Below are 15469 nucleotides of genomic sequence, written 5' to 3' on the forward strand. Positions count from 1 at the left end.
TCTCAGCAGAGTCATCATCCATCCCTGTGTGGGCACGTGCCCTCGGTCATGGGCAGCGAGACCCCCAGGAACAAGAGCATGAAATGCTCTGTGTCTGCCCCTACCTGTCTCTCCCCCAGAGAGCTTTTGCTGTGCTGCACTGGGCATAGCTGGGAAACCTGTTCCTCACCAGGTTCATCACTTACAGGGGGAAGCACCGAGCTCCTTCTGCTCAGCACCAGCCTCTCTCCCTGCACACAGTCGTGTCCCGGGCACAACAAGCCCAGAGCTTCCCGGGACAAGGCAGGATCAGGCTGAGCTGGGGAGGAGCACCCCACATCCAGGAAGAATAGCTGCCTGCCTTGGGCTGAAAATAGAGCGTGAAACATTTGAAGACAGAGCTGGAGTGGATGATTGCCTGAGGCAAGGCACAGCTCCAGCTGAGTTCCTTGCTGAGCTCTGAGAGCATAAGGACATGAGGAGCATGTGGGAGGGATGCCAGGCTTTCTGGAAAGGCCTTGAAGTGTCTCACTGGGGCACAAAGCCCAGAGAAAAACTTCCTTTGAATGGATCCCAAGCGAGAGAGGTCACAGTTACGTTGCTGTGCCCAGACATGGATACACAGAGCACTGGGCTGATGTTAAGGCATCCAGTGGAGGCCAGGGAAGGTGTGGAATTGTGCTTCTCCCAGCAAGGCACTCGGCAGCACCCCAAATTTTTCTCTGCTTATTTCATGGCTGGATTTTTGTTGCTGGCAGCTGTTTCTGAGCTGACACTTCTACCTCCTGTGCCTGAAGTGGGACACATCAGGGACAAGCAGAGGCAGCTCACCAGCCCTCTGCTTTCCATGAGCTGGTGCTTGAGTTCAGCCCTTCCAGCTCTACAGATCCTGTGTTTCCTACTCTGGCTCTGTCAGGGATGCTGGAAGTGTCCAAGGCCAGGCTGGACGGATTAGAGCAACCTGGGATAGGGGAAAATGTCCCTGCCCATGGCAGGGAGTGAGACAAGACGATCCTTAAAATCCCGCCCAGCCCATGCCGCTCTGTGACGGATTATCGAGGGTTTTTCCACGCCCCGGGGGGAGCGGCCGAGGCGAGCGGGGCGGTGCCTGTGGAATCACCTCGGCAGCGCGGGGGGGCCGGCTCCTTTTGTGCCGCCGCCGCCGTGAGGCTCCGGAGCGGCTCAGGCGGGTCGGGCTTCTCCCTTAGCTCGCCGCCATGGGGGCAAGGAGCGGCTCGGGCGGGCCGGGCTCCATCAGCTCGCCGCCGTGGGGGCAAGGAGCGGCTCAGGCGGGCCGGGCTCCCTCAGCTCGCCGCCGTGGGGGCAAGGAGCGGCTCAGGCGGGCCGGGCTCCCTCGCCATGAGGGGCCGCCGCCGCCATGAGGTGAGGGGGGAACGGGGCACGGGTGGCGGCGGCAGCGGGGCTGGAGACCGGGGCTCAGGGGAAAGAAGGCGCCACCTGAAATACTCACTTTTTCTTATTTAGCTGTTCCTGGTAGCCGGCAAGCGCTGCAGCCCACTGGGGCCTGGTGCCCGGGACTGGGGGTGTTGCTCGGCTGTGCTGTTCAGCATTAATTCCTCAGCCTCTCACTCGGTGGTGAGTGAGAGGCTGAGCTCAAAAGCCTTCACTCGGCTTTTGTGTTCTGCCATAAGCCAGGCCGCTGCTCTTGAACTTTATGAATACAGATGGACCTAATGGATTATTTGCGATGTTTCTGCTGTCCTCTCTTTAGGCCTTCAGCCGATGGGGGGATCGCGGTGACCCGCAGCTGTCGGTGGCCGGCAGCAGCCCTGAGGTGGCCCGACCTTGTCGTGTGTGAAACGCCCAAGCTGTGCTGTGCTGTGCTGGGACAGCCAAGGAGACTCTCCAGGAGGGCACTTGAACCTGTGGAGAGGAGATGAGAAGGAATAACCTGCCCGTGAGAGACAGGGAGAGCTCTGGAGCCACGCGGGTGAGGTGTGACCATGAGCCAGTGAGGGGAAATGGGGAAAAATGTTTTGCTGTCTTGAAATAACTAAAAGGCCTCTGCTGGCTCCTGTGCTAGCCTCAGGTCCTCAGGGTGGCAATAACATTGCTGGTTTATCCAGCAGTTAGGTTTAGCTTATCCCTCTTGCTGGATGAAGCCTTGATGATAGTAGGCATCATCAGAGAAGTGCCTCCACATTTTTTCTGCCCTGTAAACCCCCCCGTTTTGGTGGTTTTTTTCTCCCAGCAGTAGTCAGCTGCCCGTGGCTGCTCAGTGCCTGTGCCAGTGTTATGCTGCTGGGAGAGGAAGGTGCTGCTGAGCTTTCCTGGCACTGGTGGGGCCGTCCTGGTGCTCAGTGGTGCCAGGTTTTGGCAGCACTCTGCATGCCCGAGAGTGGAGTAACCCCTGCCCGTGGAGTTACAGCCTAGATTGGATGCAGACAACACACGGAAAATGGAAAATTCTGTTGCAGATATTTTAATGTGCATCTTTTATATAAAAATGAATGTCAGTTAATTAACTGGTCAATGCTAAGGTTTGAATAGGGGTCCTCTTTTCAGCTGTCTTTATTGGGTTTTTATTACAGGTAAATTGTTGGTGTGAGGCTTGCTGGAGCAGCAGGAGTGGTCAGAAGTAAAGCTGTCGATGCTGCTTTGAAGATCCTTGTTTGAAAGGTATTGAGAAGATGGAAACCTGAAACCCACAGTTTAAATGGGGCAGCTGGAGAAGAATTTGTTTTCAGGATGTGGATGTAGGAATTGGAAACATCAAAGGTGATTTGGGGCAAAGTATAGCAAGAATTATGTGTAGAGTTTATTGTTGATCTCCTCTCATTGCTTTTTTGGAAATACATTTTTATATGACTTCAATTAAACGTATTTATATTTAAGCTTGCTCAGTTTGCTTTTCATTGTCTTACAAGGCTGTTGGATGCAGCAGGATTTGAGTGAAGACTGGAGAGGCTGTAGTGAGGCACCAGCTCTCATCCCTAGGCCTGGGGGGAAATGAGCCCACAAAGGAAGGTTGGAAAAGGCTGATGGATGTGTAAAATACATCAGAACTGGTGGGGAGGTGTGGTATCAGCAGAAGAAATGCAGCACTCAGCAAATCTCAAAACTTTATTGATAGGCACATACATTTATATTGGTGTTAATGAGGCTAGTACATATTGCAAAAGGCGAGCTCATTATTGGTTAGTTACTTATCAGCTAACTATGCCTACCTTATCATTCTTGTGACTACTATGTTGCAGCTGTCCACATCTTTTCTTCATATTTCTAACTAACAATCCTCTCCCCCATCCTGATGTTGCACCAAGGGCACAGCGCCCTTGCCTGATTTAGACACTGACTGCTGGCTCCTATACCTATCTCCTTCTTCCTTAACTAATGGTATTATATCAGTGTGACCTTTGTCAACTAGCCAGCTGTTCACAAAATCCTCCACAGGGAGGGACAGACAGGGCTTCAGACAAAAATGGTATTTAAATGCAAAAGCTGGAACAAAAGGAGTAATTTGCTTTCTAAAATGAGATTTGGATCCCTTTGGATTCCTTGCAGTCTTCTAGGAAACCCTGACTTTGTGAAATAATCCAGACTCCTTAAATGTCCCTGGCACTGTTAGTTTAGCCATGAGCCCTTCTGCCACCTGAATATCCAGAGCTTTGAATGCCCTTTTTTTGTACTGCACATGGGAATACTTGTTAAAATACTAATCACTGGGGAATAAAAGTTTTTCCTGGTTGAAGCCTGAGTTCTGTTGTTTCTGTAGGAGCAAATCCCACCTGCAAAACTAATCAGGGGTTTCTCCATGGATTTATGTTGTGTCCAGCAATTTTCCTCTTTCCCAGGGCTGGGTGCCTGCTGCCTGTGTGGTGTGGGGGGGTCCTGCCTGCTGGCAGCCAAGGAACGCTCACTTGTGTCAGGGAGCTCTCCTGCTGGACCAGGTATTCCCAAAAGTGGTAAAAAATGGGGAATATGGGCTTTTGCCAATATCCCATCCATCCCTGCCCTCTGGCACTGGGAAGCCATTCCCTGTGTCCTGTCCCTCCATCCCCTGGAAATTGTCTCTACTTGTTTCCCGTCAGCTCCTTCAGGTAACATCACCCCAAAGTTTCTCTCCAGGTGAACATTCCCAGGTGTGCCAGGCTTTCCTGCCAGCAGAGCTGCTCCATCCCTCTGCTCATCCTGGAGCCTCCTCTGGCCTGGCTCCAGCAGCTGCAGCTCCTCCCTGTGCCGGGCCAGCTCTGCAGGTGGGGTCCCACCTAAGCACAGAGGCAGAGGTGATGCCTCAAGTTTTAGCTTTTATATGTTTCAGATTCTATTCTGCATTAGTGTGTAAGTTTAGGCTTCATATTATGGGATGGTGAGCTATCTTCACACAGCAGGGAGACAAAAACAAATCCATATAGACCATATTGCCTCAAGGAACGCAGAATAGCCCAACGATTTGTCAATGGTTTGTAGCCCAAATTCTCTTGCCCATCCAGAACAGACATCCTCATGCTGCAATTTGCATTACATGTGCGATATATTCATTTGTGCAGAAGCTGAAATTATTTTGGACAATGCACTACAAGATGTCATCGCTGCAGTACAGGGGAATGGTTTTGAGACTGCAGAAGATAAAGTCAAAAAGACAGACCCGGGAAGTGCGGCAGCTTAAAATTGCAGAGAGACTAAAGAGTCTCCAGATGGGGCAATCACACATCACACACCAAGCCCCTTTTGGGAGACGAAAATACATCCCCCTCTGAAACGACGCCGACAACAGTGCGGTTTTCGCCTTTGCCCATGCTGGTGAGAAATCAAAAGATGCTGTAAAACCTTCCTTTATAGCCTATTCCACCTTCCCACTTCCACAGCAAATTAAAACTGATCATGGTCCTGCTTATACCTCCCACAGATTCCAACCATTTTCTGACCAGTGGGATATAAAACATGTCACAGCCATACCACACTCTGCCACAGGACACTCCATAGTCCAGAGGGCCCACTGGTCCATCCAAAGGATCCTTGATCAACAGAGACAGGGAGTCCACATATTATCTCCCATTGAGACACTGGCCAAGGCCCTTGATGTGCTCAACTTTTTCAACACCTCATTTATGGAGCCAACTCCCCCAGTCATCAGGTGTTTTGCATTTCATGTGACTGCAGGCCAGTTAAAAGAAAAGCCGCCTGTGTTGATCAAAGACCCTGAATCGAAACCAATTATGTGCCCTTTCCCATTCATTACCTGGGGGAGGGGATACGCTTGTGTCTCTAAAGCAGCAGGCCCAAGATGGATCCCAGCAAAAAACATCAAACCCTTCTGCCAATGGCCAGGCAAACACCAGAGCCACCATCAGAAAAACAGAATGAAAGCCTAAGAGAGACAGCAGCAGCCTGTAAAAGAAGAAGAAGAAGGACAGAAGAAGATCTCTTAAGCAGCGTGGACCACACAGGCCAACACCAAGATAGCTCAGACACCACTAAGCGGGGTATATCACTTAACATTTGGAAAAACTATATTGTAGCATTTATATTTGATTCTTCTAATAAGCTGAGTTCAAACCCTTGCCTTACAGAAGAGAAAGTTTAGTGGGACCAGAATTTAAGTTTCACTTTGCAATCTCCTTATCTTTTTACTTTCAGGCCACCCAAGCCTCCACCAACTACTAAATTAGCTAAAGTCAAAGCATGCTGTCCTTTGTTGCCGCTGCAGCAGGCAGCCACAAGCAGCAAAGCTCCTCACTATGCCACGTGCCTTCAGCTGGCTGCTTCCACAGCCAAGCCACAATTTCTTGCCCATGGCCACGCTTGTCAACCTCTTCTCACATAGGGACTCAGTATACCAGAGCGTCCAGCTGCTCAAAGATCAAACAAACAAGATCCAGACGAAAGGCAACAACGACTGGCTCACTGGACTTTTGAAAGACTGGGGCATGAAAGGCCGGCTTTCACCTTTACTTAAGACTGTTTTGTGGACTTTGTTTCTTGTATTCATTGTGTTGCTTATTCTATCCAGTTTTGCTCAACGCTTGCAAAAGTCCATGGCAGAAGCCTTCATTCTGGAAAACAAAAAGGGGGCAGTTGTGGATGCCCAGGGGCCTCTCATTGCAACTGTAATACCTTAGGGCAAAGGGGACCAAGGTGAAACAGAGAAACCCCTCTGAATGCAGGGCTCTCACCCATGGCCACTTGCAGCCTCTTGCAATCTGCAGCTTTTGTTGCCATCACCCACTTCAACTGCCATTTTTTCCTTATATCTACTCTCCAGAGAATGTTCTTCCCTCTCTTCTCCCCTGCCGGTCCTGGCGTCGCCCCTTCTCCCCCCCATATAAAACCCTCAGTCCCCAGCCTCATTTTCTCTCTGGCCCTGGACCCTCTTCATCGCAATGCACAGTGTTTGGAGTTGCACACAAAGACCCGTCTCTGGCCTCATGCATCAGCACATGAAGCAAGTGTGCTCCGGCCTCTGGCAGTGCAGCTCGCTCACACGGGCTCACTGTGGACACGCCCCAATCACACAGTCATTGAGTGCACCAGAGAACCTGGCCTCAAATAAAAGGCATGAATCCCACAGCCCACCCAACCCAATGCCTTGCATGTCTCTACATTTTCCTTCTTCTCTCATCTCTCATGTCACTTTCCCCATTTCCTCTCTCTGCCAGCTTGGCTTCTCTCTCTCCTGCCTGCAGCTTCAGCCTCATGTGTGACCCTGCAGGAACAGCCTGACCCACAGGGAAGTGGGAGAGGACTCTTTGTCAGGAACTGAAGTGACAGAACAAGGGGGAATGAGATGAAACTGCAAGAGCTGGAATCCATTCCATGATGGGAAGAAGTTCTTTCCTCTCAGGGTGCTTGTCCCTGACACAGGGACCAGTGCAGAGAGGCTGTGCATACCCCACGCCAAGGAGCATCCAAGGCCAGCTTGGACAGGGGCCGCAGCAACCTGCTCTGCTGGGAAGTTGCTCAGCGTGGAACCAGATGATCTTTAGGGTCCCTTCCAAGCCAAACCATTCAAGGATTTCATCATTCTACCATGTTCATCTCCCAGTGTGGAGCGGCCCTGACACTTCTGTGACATCACAGCTCCCACAGTGTTCCAGGTGGAATGTCCAGCACCTGGAAACCAGCAGAGCAGACACTCTGCCTACTGCCAGCGCTCAATTGGCGCTCACTCTGCGCTCAGACCGTCAGCGCTGAGCTGTTGCTGCTGCTGCCTGGGATTTTTCTGACGCCTGCTCTGGAGCACCAACCCCAGCAGGATGAGCACTGCTGTGCCAGTGGAGGTACTGTGCCATTCCAGGGAGGGGGCAGCCTGCTTGAGCAGGCTGCAGCCACGTGGCAATGGATGGTGTGGGACAGGAAGCCCACTGTGAGATTGTGCTGTCTCTTGCAGACTGCCAGAGATGGTATAGAGGAAATGGAAGTGGACATGGTGCTGGATGGGGAAGAAAGGATGGAGGTAGACACAGAAGAGCCACTTGAGGAGATGGAAGTCGAAGAGGAGGACAATATCGAGGAGATGGAAGTGGACAAGGAGGATGAGGAGGAGCCCATGGTCCTTGGATGAAGATGGAGCCCCACAAGTAAGACGGGCAGATGCTCCCCATGCCCTGCCCACAGACACAGTGGCTGCCCTGACGCCAGCCTGGGGCTGGGCTGGATGGCCCCGCTCAGGGACACGCTGCCCGCAGGGGGCCTGGATTGTGCTGGCACACGCACCAGCCCTTGCAGCGGCTACGACTGGCCTCTGGGTCCCCGGCTGCTGTAGGCAGTGCCGCCGGCAGTACCGAAGCGGGAAGGGCACTCTCCCGCGGAAAGATTTCCTGGGGAGAGTGCTTAAGGCGAAAAGCCTTTAGGAGAGCGAGAATTCCCAGAGCTGTCTGCAGAGTAGTCAGTCTGCGTCTCGCAGGAGAAAGACAGGACCGCGCGGACAGGGAAAAGAGAGATGTTTATTGAAGGAGCGTCGGGCGCGGACAAAAATGCTTGCTCGGCAATGCTTTATAAACAGGATACATTAACCAATCTAAAATTTTGAGAGGAGGGAATAACGCATAACAAACAGCTCAGATGTCCAGTGTAAATAAATTAGGGGTTGAACCCTGACCTCTAAACCAATCATTCAATGTCCAGGCCAGAATGTTCTGGATGAGTGGGCAAGGACCCTGAATAACAGACAGGCAGTTAGGGAGGAATTTAGGAAAGATAAAGTGTAGCTGACGGGACAATTCAGAAGAGGGAGAGAGAGAAAGCCCGGGCAGAACCATAAACAGAATGGGGGGTACAGGAATAAACCAACTTAAAACTAATGCACCCCTACATTTCCCCCTTCTTTGTTTAAAAAGAAAAAGGAGGAGTGGGGTAACTTAAACACCATCTTCTGAGGACTCATCTGACCCAGGGTGGTCTTTTAACTGCTCGTCTTCTTCGGCACCTTCTTCTTGACTTTCGTCCATAATCTGTTCTTCGACTACCACCCGATTCACTTCTAAAGCAGACATCGATTTAACTATAAGCCTTCTAAGAATTCTCCAAACGACAGAAATTGCAATTGAAATGACTAGTAAAATGAAAAGGACTAAAACAACAGTTTTCAAAATAGAGACTACCCAGCCCGAGAGACCCCATCCCGTAAAGATGTCTCCCAACCAGTCTGATGTTTTCTCCTTAATGTCGCTGATCATTCCCTTCATTTGGTCAATAGATCTTCTGGCGTCCCCGGCTTTGGATGATAAATTGAGGCAGCAGAGCCCTTCGAACTCCTCACACCGGTGATCCTGAAGCAGCAATAGGAAGTCTATTGCTGCCCGGTTTTGGAGAGTCGCCTGCCTTGTTATTTCCTCGTCTGCTAGGAGGTTGCTTAGAGCGGCTGAGGTAAAATTGGCCTGTCTGGCTACCCAACACTCCAGGTGAGCTAATTCACCTAGAGACTTTGCAATAGACACCCATGGGAGAAACACTGTCCATGCGACACCTTCTGGCTTTGACCAATGAACAATTTTGGAGTCGCAATGTTCATCTAAATCTTTAAGGTCTCTTGCTACGCGGACCGAATTGTGTGCGACAATTTTCTCCTTCCAATCTTTAATTTGGGAATTGTTGGGAGCAAACAGCGTCAGCCGTCCAAATGTACACGGGCCTCCTAGAAGGCGAGGGGGGATACCTGCCCATGCTCGGTTTCCGCAAATGAAAAATACGCCGTTAGGGAGGGATCTGGGTTTATCGTCAAATGAGATGGGGGTGGTAATATGAGAGGTGACAGAACACCAATTCCCTGCCGCGTAGTTTTGATTCTGTTCTATAATTGGTGTAAAAGATTTTTCGTAGCGGTCGCGGGAAGGGAAAAATTGAACACACAAATTTGCTGACGCGGAGCCGAGCAATTTAAATTCGGTGGGGTCAGATTTAGATATATTCAATTTGGACATTAGCCTCCTCCAGATTGGATTGGGATTGGGACTAGAGGGACTGAAAACTTTATTTTGGGAAAGGGGTTCAAGGAAGGAGTAAAGGGGCTCGGGAAACTCTTTTGGAGGAAGCGGGATCCCCACAAGGCAGGTCGACAAGGGGTCTGCTGCCGAGGTGGCGGAGAGACACAAATGATCTCTGCCGAGGGCGCCAGCGAGCATCTTCCAAATGTTTTGCTTGGGTTGAGGGACAATCCATGAGCTCGCGATGGCAAAAAAGTTCCAGAAAATGATCAGCTCGATGTGGGTTATGGGGATGGACATTCTCGGGCTTTCTGAAAAGAACAAGACAAAAAGTCATACAGGTAAAACATTAGGAATGGTTCTGCTCCGGGAGGTCTAAACCTCCTTCAGAAGGCCTCTTTTTTCTCCTCCAGCAGGCCTCTTCGACCTGTGCCACTTTCTTAGTTGGAACTTTACTGGAGGCGGTGTATGGCTTGACCCATTTTGAAGGGACCCATTTTGGACCCGAGGGAGTGGAAACGCAGGCGTATCCCCTCCCCCAGGTGACAAGGTCAAAAGGTCCCTCCGTCCTCCAGGTCTCGGGGTCCTTTACGAGAACTGGAGGCTTCTCTTTCGGCTGCAGTTGTTGGTGTTGCCTAAAGTGCCGAACAATGGGTGGATTTAGATTTTCGAAAGAGCAGTTTAAAAAATTGATTGTAAAAAGGGCCCTGGCAAGGCGGACCTGGGGGGACTCCATCTTCATTGCCTCACGTTGTTGTTGGAGGACCCTTTTGAGGCTCTGATGGGTCCGCTCCACTACAGCTTGACCTGTTGGGGAATAGGGGATGCCGGTCTTATGTTCTATTCCCCATTGCTGCAGGAAGTTGCGCAGTTCCCTGGACTTATATGCTGGGCCGTTGTCAGTTTTTAATATTTTTGGAATGCCCAGCGTGGAGAAGGCTAGAAGTAGGTGTTTCTTGGTGTCATTTGCCTTCTCCCCTGTGTGGGCGGAGGCAAAAACCGCGCCGGAAAAGGTATCTACTGACACGTGAACGAACTTCAGTTTTCCAAACACAGAGACGTGTGTAACATCGGACTGCCACACCTCGCAACTCGCCAATCCTCGAGGGTTAGCCCCCGTGTTAACAGTTGGAAGCTGGAAGGACTGACAGTGGGGGCATGTGGCCACAATGGCCTTGGCCTGGTCACGGCTAAGTTGGAACTGCCTGACCAGACCCGGCGCATTCTGATGGTAGAGCTGGTGGCTGATCTTAGCCTGGCGGAACACGTCTGGGAGCGGGGCCACCTGCACAGGGGCAGCGAGGGCGTCCGCCCTCCTGTTCCCCTCGGCAACGAACCCTGGCAGGTTAGTGTGGGACCGCACATGCATCACATAAAACGGATGTTCTCGGTGAGAGACTAATCTTACTAATTTGGTGAGCAACTGATAGAGGGCTATGTTGGACACCTCCTGCAGAATCGCTTGTTCTGAACGGGCAACTACTCCTGCTACATAAGCGGAATCAGTGACTAGATTGAATGGTCCAGGGAACTTCTCGAAAGCTCTGACAACAGCATCTAACTCAGCTACTTGAGGTGATCCTTCCACCTCTTTGATGTCAGCTTCCCACTGCTGAGTCTGCGGATCCCTCCAAGTCAAGACTGACTTGTGGGATGCGCCGGATGCATCAGTGAAAACAGTCAGAGCCTTCAAAGGAGTCCTACTCTGAACCTGCTGAAGAGATAATTTAAACTGGACTTCCGAATTAAAAATTTTGTGAGCCGGCCGATGAATAGAAATCTGACCAGTGTAGCTGTCCAAAGCGAACTGCAGGGCCTCATTCTCTTGGAGAAGGTGTTCCAACATAGCTTTTGTAAAGTGGGCCGAATCTAATTTGAGTGGTATGTGAATACATGTGAAATCCACACCTGCCAACTCCCGGATCCGAAGGCGAGCCTTACGGATCAGTTCCGCCACCAGCTCCTGTGGCTTCGTCATTCTTTTGGACCTTTGGTGACTAAGGAACACCCACTCTATAATCAAGAGAGGGTCCCTAGCCCCTTGGTCTTTTTTGGTGTTCTTGATGTCCTCCCACTGGAAGATCATTCCATGGAGGTGTGGCAATTTCCCAAGAATAATGAATTTGAAGGGCAGACCCGGCTGGTAACGATGGGCTTGCCTCTCCGAGATGGACTTTTGGATCTTTTCCAACGCAGCTCGCGCCTCTTGGGTGAGCGACCTGGGAGAACTAAGCTCCTCTCCCCCTTTCAATAAATTGAAAAGGGGGGCCAGGTCTTCGGTGGGAATGCCTAGCCAAGGCCTTACCCAATTCAGAGACCCACACAGCTGCTGGGCATCAGAAAGCGTTCGAATGGAATTTCGAATTGTAATTTTTTGTGGTGTGATAGTTGTTTTGCTAATTGTAAGACCTAGATATTTCCAGGGTGGCATTCTTTGAATTTTGTCCTGCTGCAACTCGAACCCTGCAGCAACCAATGCATTGATTGTTAGGTCAAGACTGTGAGCAAGTTCGTCATCAGTTGGAGCACATACGAGAATGTCATCCATGTAATGGAAAATTGTAGCGTTGGTTGCCTTTGCCCTGACTGATGAGAGCAAGGAAGAGACATACCACTGGCAAATTACTGGACTGTTTTTCAGGCCTTGGGGCAAAACTGTCCAGTGGTAGCGCCTCCTAGGGGCCTCTCGGTTAATGGTAGGAACCGAGAAAGCAAAACGCGGCGCATCGTCCGGGTGTAGGGGAATTTGGAAAAAGCAGTCTTTGATGTCAATTACGGCTAAATTCCAATTTTGGGGGAGCATTGTTGGGGAGGGCATCCCTGGTTGGAGGGGACCCATGTCTTCAATGACGTTGTTAATTTGTCTAAGGTCGTGAAGGAGCCGCCACTTCTCTTTATTAGGTTTCTTTATGACAAACACTGGGGAGTTCCACGGAGACGTGGTCTCCACCAGGTGACCTCGCTGCAGCTGTTCCTCCACGAGCTCCTCGAGCGCCTTTAATTTCTGTTTAGAAAGCGGCCACTGTTCTACCCAGACAGGTGTGTCAGTCAGCCAATTCAGTTTCTGGGTAGGGCGCTCCTCAGTGACCGCTGCCCCAAAAACCTGGGGAGCCGCTGGTAAGTCAATACGGGCTCCCCACTGGGCGAGCAGGTCCCTCCCCCACAGGGGCTCCGTGTAATCTAAAACAAATGGACGTACAGATGCTAATTGTCCATCCGGCCCCATAATTTGCACAATGCTCTTAGATTGTTTCGCCAATTGGATCCCTCCTACACCTCGGATTCGTTCTGCTGCGTCCTGCAACTCCCAATGCGACGGCCAATCCCGTGAGGGAATGACCGTGACATCTGCTCCAGTGTCCAGAAGCCCATGAACGAACTTCTGGTCCCCACCTTTCTGTAGGCTGCAGGTGATTCTTGGTTTTTCTTTGCCTAGGGTCTGAGCCCAAGCCACCGATGGGAGGTGTGAGGATGTGGATGTTTTGGGTGGCTTGGAGTCCCAGAGCTCCTCAGGGATAGGAATGGCTTGCGCCACAATTTGACCCCGAGGCAGAAAGGTGGGAGGGCTGGCACAATACATGGCTATTTCGAATATCTTCGGGTCTGATGATATGAGACCCGGGATGATGTGAATGTCTTGTGGTGTAGATTTAGAATCTCCAACCGTGACGAACCCACCCTTGGTCCGATGCCAGGTACCTGGGCACTCCGGACTGACGGAGACGAGTTGGATATTTGAGTCAATAAGATGGAGCGGCTCCGTCAACTGCAACCGAAAGGGGGTCGTCCTGGAAGTGGTTGTTAGGACTGGCCGAGGTACCGCCTGAAAAAGATCAGAAATAGGTTCGTGAGAAGTTAAGTCTGGTAAAGTTTTAGAGTCTGTGGCAACCGGCAGGTCCTGCTGGAGGTCCCCCTCCCTTCCCTTTTCCCCGCGTGGTGGAATGGTGACACCTGCCCTATTTTTATCGTGGCGCGGGGAGGAGGCGCGCTTGCAATTTAGTTTTTTGGTTGGTGTTGTGGGGTCCCCTGAGGCCGATGTTTCTTTTTAAATTCGTAAAACTCCCGCCTCAGGGGACAGTCTGGCATCCAATGCCCGGATTGGTTGCACAGGTGACACGGTGCATCCGTCTGGGGTTGCAGCTTTGGTGTGTTGGGCTGTCGGGACGGGGCAGCAGCAGCAGCTGTGGTGACTTCCTCCAGGTCGGTGGCAGCTACCCTTCGAGCTGGAGCCCTGGGTTGCTGGTCGGGTTCCCCCGCGATGATAGCGAGTTTGCGGTCACAGACGTCTAGCATCTGATCCAGCGTGGGAGGAGGATCTAGCGGCAAGCTGAGGATAGCGGCCTTGCAAGCTGGATTTGCATTCGTCGCTGCCACCTCAGTGAGGATTCCCCTCTTAATCGACTCATCATGGACCTGCGTCTCGATCGCCCTGCGGAGGCGCTCAACAAAGCTTAAAAAGGGCTCGTTAGATTCTTGAATGATTTTCATATATGATGTTAAGGGGGCAACAAGAGACCGTAAGGTGAAGAAAGCCCGCTCGGCTGCTTTGGCTCCCTCCTTTAAAGCCTCCACTGGAACATACCACGCTTGAGCCTGCCCATCCTGCCATGCCCCTGTCCCACACAAGTGGTCGGTTGTTAACACACCCCCCTGCAGATCTGTGGCTGTCACTTGGTTCTCCCGCAGCGAGGGCAAGATTTTACCAATTTCTCTCTGCCAATGTTTTTCCCAAACCAGGAATTCTGTGGGGTTTAAAAGACAGGAGAACAGCCGCCTTAAATCTGCAGGGGTGACCACGGTGTCAGAGAGTGTGGCTCTCAGAATTCCCCGGAAGTATTCACTCTCCCGGGAGAAGTCTTTTTGGGCTTTGCACAGCTCCTTTATTGAGTGATGTGGGAACGGGCTCCACTGGGGCTGGTTCCCCCCCCCCCATCCCGGGCTGGTAAGTGACCGGTGCCGCCGAGAGGACTGGCGGCTCTGGAATCTGGCCTTCAGCCCCCCCCGCCGCGGCTCCGGACGGAGCGTGGGAACCGGAGCTGAGAGGGGAAGAAGGAGGGGGAGAGATAAGAATGGGGGCGGAGACGGCTGACGACTTTGTCCCCGCCTGGGAGACGTGGTATGGGGGAGGAGCCGACGCCGGAGTGGAAGTGCCGCGGGGCGTGGAATCGGGAGGAGGGAGGGGAGGGGCGGAGGGAGGAGGAGCGGGAGGGGAAACCGGAGAAGGGAAAGAGTCGTAACGAGAAAGAAGTGTTTTTTGGGAAGAAGAAGGAATTCCGGCGGGAGGCGCCACGCGGTGTCCGCCATTTCGGGCTCCCTGTGAGCTATCCTGTAAAAGTGGGGCAGATGGCGGGGAAGGAGGAGGAGGGGGGGGGGAATATTAAAACAAACTGGACTTTCGCAGCTGCGAGTGTTCTTAACCGAGTCAGAATGAGGACGGGGAGAATTCTGAAAGGGGTCGGAGCAGTGACTTTGTTTCTGTGCGGTGCCATCGTAGGCTGCCGCTTTCAGGTTTCCGCGCTCGGGGGCAACGGGGGAAGGAACAGAACAGAGGGAACAAGGTGAGCTGGGAACAAAACGCACGTCAGACGGCTTTCTGCTCAGTTTCCTCTCGGACTTCAGAACTTTCCTAATTTGGGAAGCCCAGAAAGCAGTCCGCGAAAGCGAAGAGCTCCCCGATTTAGCCAATTCTCCTAATTTAGTGCAAACTTGTCCCCAAAAACGCCAATCGTGAATTTGTTCAGGGGAAACTTCTGGGAACTGAGCAGACAGCCAAATGATTAGTTGTTTAATTTCTTTTTTTTCGAATTTTTCAAAACCCCCCTGAGAAAGGATAGCAGAAACAAAGTTAAAGTGTCTTTTTTGAGCTTTGGTAAAACGAGCACCCATAATGAGATGGTAAAAAGCTCAAACCACCAACCCTGGAAAAACGTGAGAGAAAGGACCTTTGGAGTAACCCCCCACCGCCGGGCAGTGCCGGCAAAAGTTACGAGAAAGCCGTACGAAAACGGCGTACCGGGCGAAACCGGCGTGAGTTACGAAAAAGCCGTACGAAAACGGCGTAAGTTAAGAAAGTGGGGGGGGGAGAAAGAAAGGAAGAGAAAACT

At 51.6% G+C, this 15469-nt stretch overlaps 3 long non-coding RNA genes and 1 other non-coding gene across 5 annotated transcripts; 2 read left to right on the top strand and 2 right to left on the bottom strand.

Annotated features, from left to right (window-relative positions):
- The first annotated feature begins 1097 nt into the window (after positions 1-1097).
- On the top strand, positions 1098-3691 carry LOC135284246 (uncharacterized). 2 transcript variants are annotated; one of them, XR_010349685.1, is made up of 4 exons: positions 1098-1362; positions 1712-1935; positions 2532-3016; positions 3398-3691. It is a non-coding gene; the product is annotated as an uncharacterized LOC135284246 (long non-coding RNA). The 2 variants fall into 2 exon arrangements; XR_010349686.1 differs by lacking the exon at positions 3398-3691 and having other exon boundaries at positions 1114-1362; positions 1712-1930; positions 2532-2839.
- On the top strand, positions 2187-2389 carry LOC135284477 (small nucleolar RNA SNORA74). The gene has a single exon (XR_010349857.1). It is a non-coding gene; the product is annotated as a small nucleolar RNA SNORA74 (small nucleolar RNA).
- On the bottom strand, positions 3049-6976 carry LOC135284247 (uncharacterized). Its single transcript, XR_010349687.1, has 2 exons — positions 5183-6976; positions 3049-4208 (listed from the first exon to the last, which is right to left on the bottom strand). It is a non-coding gene; the product is annotated as an uncharacterized LOC135284247 (long non-coding RNA).
- Positions 6977-9190: 2214 nt separating this feature from the next.
- On the bottom strand, positions 9191-13482 carry LOC135284228 (uncharacterized). The gene is made up of 2 exons (XR_010349672.1): positions 13065-13482; positions 9191-9676 (listed from the first exon to the last, which is right to left on the bottom strand). It is a non-coding gene; the product is annotated as an uncharacterized LOC135284228 (long non-coding RNA).
- Between the last annotated feature and the right edge of the window lie 1987 nt (positions 13483-15469).

Source organism: Passer domesticus, chromosome 20 (assembly GCF_036417665.1).
Source record: "Passer domesticus isolate bPasDom1 chromosome 20, bPasDom1.hap1, whole genome shotgun sequence".
In the NCBI taxonomy this organism is placed as follows: Eukaryota; Metazoa; Chordata; class Aves; order Passeriformes; family Passeridae; genus Passer; species Passer domesticus.